Genomic DNA, 7,795 nt, shown 5'->3' with positions numbered 1-7,795 from the left:
TTGTATTAAAATTACTTTAAAATTTAAAATATTGATAATATAAAAAAATAAGAACATTTATACTAATATAAATAAAAAAAATCAATTTTATTATAATGTAATTTTCTTATTTTGATGAAAAATAATATAAACATATTGGTGTTTTCCTCATATATAATTAAATAAATTTTATAAACTATTAAGAAAATTTGTACTTTTATTTTACATAAAACATTTAAACAAAAATAAATACTCAAATGTAAATTATATAATGTAATTCTTTGTTGCCAATCTTCCAATATTAGTGTGAAGCATATTCCATATGCTATATAGCATATTTTATTTATTTATTTAAAGGTCTTTTTTAGCTGCAGTGTGCTCCATATCAAGCTCCCTCGCACACCTGCTGCAGAAATTGGACACCAAAATCATTTGTACAGCTTCCTTTAAGGATGTGGTGCAGAAGAGATTTGAGCGTCTTCCATAACTTTCCCACTTGAAGAGGGGAGCCAAAGACACCAGAAGTAAACTGAGAATGCTTCTGATCTTTCCTTCTTTTTGAATGGAAAAACAGGGAAATTGCCCCTTCTCGTCTTTGAAGTGTTCCAACACCTCTGGTATTAATGCATAATGTATTGACCAGCAATGTCTGCACACAGATGGCAGTTGGCAGCTGTCGTGAAGAAATTTCAACAAGCTTGGAGGTTGGAGGGGCAAAATTTTTGCTGATCTGAACTCAACTGTCATAGGGTTTCGAACTCTTCAACGACATGGATACCTGGTGTTTTCAGGTATATAACAACATCTTTCTACAAGTCTCTACCTGTAGATATTGATTGTTAATACTTAATATCAGAGGTGTTGGAATACTTAACAAAAACCAGAAGGTGCAGGTTCCCCGATTTTCCATTCAAAGAGTAGGGAAGAGTCCCCAATTTATTTCGGAAGTCCTTCGTTCAAGTGAGAAAGTTATGGAAGAGGCTGAAATCCTCTCCACCATATATTTAAAAGAAGCCGTCCAAAAGATTCCGCCTCCAATTTTATACCGCAGGTGAGGCAGAGGGCTTGATATGAAACACTTAAAACAGATCTTTAAATAAAATCTGTCGAAGTTCAGGTAGCGAAGTTTTCGTCGGTTACATTTAAAACTCGGAAGTTCATCATAATGAATCTAGTGAGGAAAGTCTCACTAGAGGGTTTGGGATTTACAGAAATCTGCTATTCTACATCTGTTTACATCTGCAAGTTTTTAATGATTTCTTTAAAGAACCCTCAAACATTGAAAATTTTCACTAAAGGGTTTTGGATTTACAGAAATGGCCGTGACCCCTAGAGCCTTCTGACTCGCCTTGTTATCTTTTGAACAACAGCAACCAGATCGCCGTGTGTAGCAAAGGTTTTCGGATATAGGGTATTGACGAGCCGGAACTTTAGCCCGGTGCTGTGTCTCCACGCATAGAGTGAAGAAACCCTATAGGCTCCCGTTTGGCAGGGTTGTTCTGCGGGAGATCCGAAAGTTTCCATATTGTGATGGAGATGATTGTCAAGTGTCTGATAAAATGCCTAATCAGCAGTTGACAATGACAGTGAAGGTAGCTGGGAAGTCCGCCCCGGAAACGGCTAGAGTGAAGAACCCCTTAGGCTCAGATCCGACATGATTGTTCTGCGTGAGCTCCGAAAGTTTCCATATTTTGATGGAAATGATTGCCAAGACAAAAGGGCTGTAGCGTAAGAATCTGATGAATTATCTGACTGCCAAGTCTTTGATGCCTGGTAATTCTTTGAAATAATGCATTTGAAGTGTTTCAAGTAATTCTTGTTTAGCAATTATTTGGGCAGATCCTGATGACAAGGATTTCAGCGACGATAAAGATGATATACGGAAATTCTTGTGCATGTGGGGAATTTAACATTATGGGGTTGATTTATGACAGAATTTTAAGTTTTTCTATTAATTTATAATATAATTTGGTGTGCCATTGTGGAGTAAAGTTTTCCTTATAAGGAAAATATAAGGTTAAATAATACGATTATTGGTGATGATGATGGTTAACGCCCACTAAAACCAAATTTTGGTCTATTGGACCCAAAAAAAAGAATTGTTTGATTTAAGATTTTATTCTTATGCTCAAAAAGCTTGGAGAGAAGCCTCTGCACTGTAATTTTGACAACGTAAAAGGTTAGGAAGGTCAGTGTTGCAACAAAGATTTTGAAACTGAGATCTAATGTGGTTGCATGCGGGGCACTCTAAGAGGAAGTGATTTTCATCCTTGATGTTTGTATTCTCACAGAGATGACAGAAACTTTCCATCCATGGTGTTTTAGGAATTGCCCAATGACACGTTTCGCTATGGAGCTCATGAGAGTTCGTTTTAATCTTGGCTATATTAATTTTCTTCTTTGAGCTAGTTAAGACAGAGAGATACTTTTGATCTTCTAGGGTGGGGTTGATGACCTCCTTATAATATCTTAATTTTCTTTTAGCTGGTAGATCTTTTTCACACCACATTTTTTCTTTGAACTTAGAAGTAACAATATTTTTAATGTTATTAGTGTTTTGCAATGCAACATTCTCGTCGATCTCCCAATGGTTTAACTAGGCCCTAGTGTCTTTATATCAACCTCGTTTGAGCCTTAGGTGGTTTTGGCTGGAATTTAAAGCTAGCTTAGGAAGTCTATGGTCTCCTATGTTATTGAATTTGTGTTTGTACAACAAAAGCCTAGTCATAGCTAGGCTCTCGACAGGGGAAAGACCCACTTCTATAAAGAGAATAGGATAGGGTGTGTTGCTTTTAATTTTGAGGTTATATGTTATAAAACGCTTTTGGATTTGCTCAATCTTTCTCCAGGATTCTCTATAGATGCTACAACCCCAAACCTCACATCCATATGGGTATAATTTTGAATTTAGTGATACATTTTAGGGTAAGAATGTGATTTCTTCATTTAAAATGTGTTTTTGAATGAATAATTTTTTTATTTAAAATGTGTTTTTGAATGTATAATGGATTCAACACCATGAAAAGTCTATAGAGATAAATATTTTGCAAATTCCAACTCAACTTTATGATTCTAAGAAATCTTTGCCAAAATATAGACTACACTTTATCATATAGATAAAAATTCAACTCTTACATTGGTATAGTGATGTGGTGGGCATTGGGGTATCTTTTAGGGATGCAATGGGTCATGCTTTGAAACCTTCACTTATTTCTAGTGTGTATATGGTAAATCAAAATGAAGAGGTGCTAATGATGGAGATTATAGCACTAGAGGTTACTTATCCACATTCTTTATATAACAAAATTGTTGTTATTTAATGACTTTTGGCTTCTCAATTCTATGTTATATAAGTGGATTCATCATCTTCTATGTTATATAAGTGGATTCATTCATCTTACACAAAGATTTATGAAATTTTTTCTTTCTTTCAAAAGTTTTTTTGTTTTTGTTTTTTTATCATGTTGATTATTAGAGAGATTTTTTAGAATGGCCCTTGGTTTTGGGGAAACACTAGGTTTTTTATATCTCAGTTTCTAGATTTAGATCCTCTATGTTAATAACAACAATTCTAGTTTGGGTTCATCTTTCTACTTCGCCATCAAATTTATGACATTTATCCATGTTTGAAGATATTGTGAACTCTTTGGGCACTTAAAATTAAAATCAAATCATATATTGAGAGAACTTTGGTGGGACTATGTACATATGTTTACATTTATTTCAAGATAAACCTTGAAAAGGGTCTTTTATATAGAGTGCTTCTCATTTTATGATTATGAGAACACAACATTGCATTATTGAATATGTCATCCCCTAGGCCCTTTACAAGCTAGATGTCCCCAAGCTCAAGCTCATCATCTTAGAAAGGAATGAAGAAATTGAAATGGGAGGATTTTTTTTAAATTTGAAGAAATCACAAGTGTCAATTAGGGGATCTGGATGACCAATGAAATAGATAGAATTTCTAGATAATGAAGGTGATTATAATAAAGATAAAAAACCACAAATGGCAATTAGGGAATCCATTGCTCTCACAAGGCCAACATTAAAGACATTAATACTAATCTTTCTTTCTCAAAGGAATTAAGTGTTCTTAAAACCTTATTTTAGCAGAATAAGGAAACTCCATGGCATTGATATCTTCCTGTCTAACAAAGAATCAATCCCCTTTATAAATATTGATATACCACTTAACTTATAAGTACTATATATATATATATATATATATATATATATATATATATATATATATATTAATTGGATTGCCAAATGATAAAACAAAAAAAAAACAAAAAAGATTATTTCTTTAAGAATAAGAAATGATTTATGCACTAGCTATGTTTTGTTTTTTTGTTACCATTGTAAGTATACTTTTGTGTATCTAAATTTGGCCTTATTTATTGGTAACCTTGGTTTCCTTGTTTCCACAATTTCACAAACTTCAATTTACCCAATTGAGTTGGCCCTAGATTTAGAGTAATTTTTTCTATTACTAATTTTATTTTAATAATTTGTTTATAGAGTAATTTTTTCTATTACTAATTTTATTTTAATAATATATATATATATATATATATATATATATATATATATATATATATATATATATATATATATAGGTAGATTAGCATTAAATTAACACAATGTTATGTTTCCATTTTTTCAAAAAAACATTTTAATATTTTTGTATTACTAATGGTATATAAGACACACTTATCTTTTAAATTCACCATTTTTTAATTTATTTAATATGATTTTAATCATAAATTTTACATGAGATGAATTTGAAAATTCAAAACAAATCTTAAAATAAAAAAATGTATTATCAACGTCAATTTTGCAATAACCAATCACATTTTAAAAAATATCATCATTATATATAATAAATTAACATTGATTAATTTAAAAATATTTATTTATCATATTATAAGTAGTGGTAACAATCTACAGTTAATGATTTCCTAAGTCGGGATCAGAGAGTGAGCAGGAGCCTGGAGGAACCTACGCGAGAGGAACCAGAAAGTGAGAGCCTGGTGCAGCCCCTGTGGCTGGTAGGAGGAAGCCTAGGGAGCACGTAAAGAGACACAGCCATCCACGAGTTTGTGCGAAGCTCCAGAGTCATGGCCCTAGGAGGGGGCCGTGAAAAGGAAACTCCCTTGCCACCTGAGCTAACTGCATTCCAGAATCTAATTGCAACATGCAATAAATGATCAGCAACTGAAAACCAGCAGAAGTTTGTAATAAAAATGGAATCCATCCCCACAGTTGCTCTATCGACTGAAGAACCCTGCGTAGCAACATTAAAACTAGCAGAACAAGGGCTTATTGGCCAATTCACAGGCTTATGGCCCTCGCCTAAAGCGGTAGAAGCTTCGGTGCAAAGGAACTAGCGTTCACTGGTCAAAGAAGGAATAAAAAGCCATTTTGTCGGCAAAGGCTTCTTTGTATTCATATTTGAAGCAACAAAAGATAAGAACCTCATATTTAGAAATGACCCATATTTCATGGGGCCTCAGGGTCTCTATCTGAATCAATGGACTCCAGACTTCGACCCGACTCAAGATGTGCCCTCGACCGTTCCGGTCTGGGTGCGATTGCTCCACCTACCTCTGCACTGCTGGAACCCTAAATCCTTAGAAAACATAGGAAACAAGTTGGGCAAATACATTGACTGAGTAGAAAGAAGAGACCAGTACTCCTGTGTGAGAATATGTGTAGAAGCAGACCTGGAGGAAGGTCTCCCTGAAGCCATTAAACTCACGGTGGCTGATTGGACACACATACAAGTCCTAGACTATGAGAAACTCCCATTTAAATGCCAGCACTGCCATGGCTATGGGCATTTTGCCAAGCATTGCAAAAATAAATCATAAGATGGAGCTGAGAAGGAGAAAGGAGATTAATGGAATCAGGTTCAAAAAGTAGTGCCAAATAAGCAGAGAAACAACAATAAAGGGAATGTTGTATCCACTTGGAGGGTTGCCCCTCCCGAAACTCAAGCAGAAGGAAGCTCAGTCCCTCCAATAGAAGACATATCAACAAACCCATTTGATATACTCAGCACATTAGAAAAACTCCAATACCCAACAGATAAATAGGATGAACAACAGGAAAATAACATGGAAGAAAGCAAAAGGCAAGAGGAACTAGTCCAAATCGCATCCCCAAAAGGTGCCTCTAGCTCCCCAACCTATGCAGATATGACAAGAAAGAAGACCCCTGAGATATCGGGATCCTTGGAAGATGAAACATCTGAGAGGCCCTTGAAAAGAGTGGGGAGGAAATCTCACAGAGAGGCTAGAGAAGAAGAAGCAGAGAGACAAAAAATGCAAGGCAGCTAGGCCACTATAGATATGTCTATCGGCATAAATACTAGAACCAGGCCTCCCAAGGGAGGTGCTGCCCCAACCCCTACCAGTAAATAATGTGATTAGTCTATTGGAATTGCAGAGGACTGGGGAACCCATCAAAAGCTGAAGCAATCAAGAGTCTATTAAAATCATAACTTCCCGATATCCTCATGCTCCAAGAGACTAAAATAGTAGGCGAAGCCCTTCCAGAACTTGGCCAAGCAAAATGGAAAACAAAAGTTGGAAAAGAAGTAAGTGCTAGAGGTACATGCAGCGGGTTAGCCACCCTTGTGGAGTTTGACAAATTCCTGCTTGAGAGCTCCTTTCAGATGCATCACTGGATTTACACCGAACTCCGACACCTATCAAGTAAGATAAAAATTGCACTCTTTAATCTCTATGTACCTGTCCTCTATGTAGAAAAAGAACAATGTTGGCAAACTCTGACTCATTTTTTGGAAGCATACTCCCTCAATAACATAATAATTGCTGGAGACTTCAATCTAATCCTAGACCCAAAGGAAAAAAGAGGAGGAACCAGCAGCAGGGATCGCTTCCTTCCGTTAGTGGAAAACCTGATTCAACAATGGGATTTAATGGATTTCAAGCCAAAAAAAGGACTATACACATGGACTAATAACAGTATAGGGGAGAAGCATATCTCAGCCAGGCTGGATAGATTCCTTCTTTAGAGCTCCTTCCTCTCCGAGAAGATGATCATCTCCACAAAAATTCTACCAAAGTGGAACTCAGATCATAAACCCCTCTTCCTTCCGCTGGAAGAAGAAGAAAACCTGGGACCAATCCCCTTTCGGTTCTTCCCTCTATGGGAAAATAGGGAAGGGTTTTTGGATACAATGAATAAGGCATGGTCCATCCATGTTCTTGGATCACCCAGCTATGTTTGGGAGCAAAAGATAAAAGCCACCAAAATAGCCCTCAAGCAATGGATAAAATGGCCCACAGTCTCTCCCACTACCTAAAAAAAACAGAGCACAAAGCAGTTGCTGGATCTCTAAATGGGCCTAGAGACTCAAGACATAACTAGAGAAGAAATTCATAGAGAGCAAGAACACCAAATTAGCACCCTCCAAACATTTAGAGAAGAGGAAGAATATTTGAGGCTTAAGTCACGCAATCTGTGGCTTGCATCTGGAGACAAAAATACAACCTTCTTCCACAAGAAAATTCGAACCCACCTCTCCAGAAACCACATAGCTGAGATCACCTCGCTAGAAGGGACTGTTCTTAAAGGAACAACTTTGATAAAAGAGGCAGAAACCTCTCATTTTAAGTAGTTATTCAAAGAACAAGGTGTGGAGGATGATGAGGAAGCTCACGACTTCCTCAAGCATGTTCCAAGGATGGTTAATGAGGAGGAAAATGCAACTCTCTTGAAGCCATTCACTAAAGAAGAAATTAGCAATGTCATATGGGAGATGGAACAAGACAAAGCCCTAAGA

At 36.1% G+C, this 7,795-nt stretch overlaps 1 long non-coding RNA gene across 1 annotated transcript; it reads left to right on the top strand.

Annotated features, from left to right (window-relative positions):
- The first annotated feature begins 360 nt into the window (after nucleotides 1-360).
- LOC149255594 (uncharacterized) lies at nucleotides 361-1,958 on the top strand. The gene is made up of 3 exons (XR_016266390.1): nucleotides 361-770; nucleotides 873-1,030; nucleotides 1,350-1,958. It is a non-coding gene; the product is annotated as an uncharacterized LOC149255594 (long non-coding RNA).
- Nucleotides 1,959-7,795: the final 5,837 nt, after the last annotated feature.

The sequence above is a fragment of the Pinus tabuliformis genome, chromosome 7, assembly GCF_031772625.1.
Source record: "Pinus tabuliformis cultivar Carrire ecotype Pingquan chromosome 7, CPIR1, whole genome shotgun sequence".
NCBI classification, from domain to species: domain Eukaryota; kingdom Viridiplantae; phylum Streptophyta; class Pinopsida; order Pinales; family Pinaceae; genus Pinus; species Pinus tabuliformis.
This window is presented reverse-complemented; position numbering and strand designations above follow the sequence as displayed.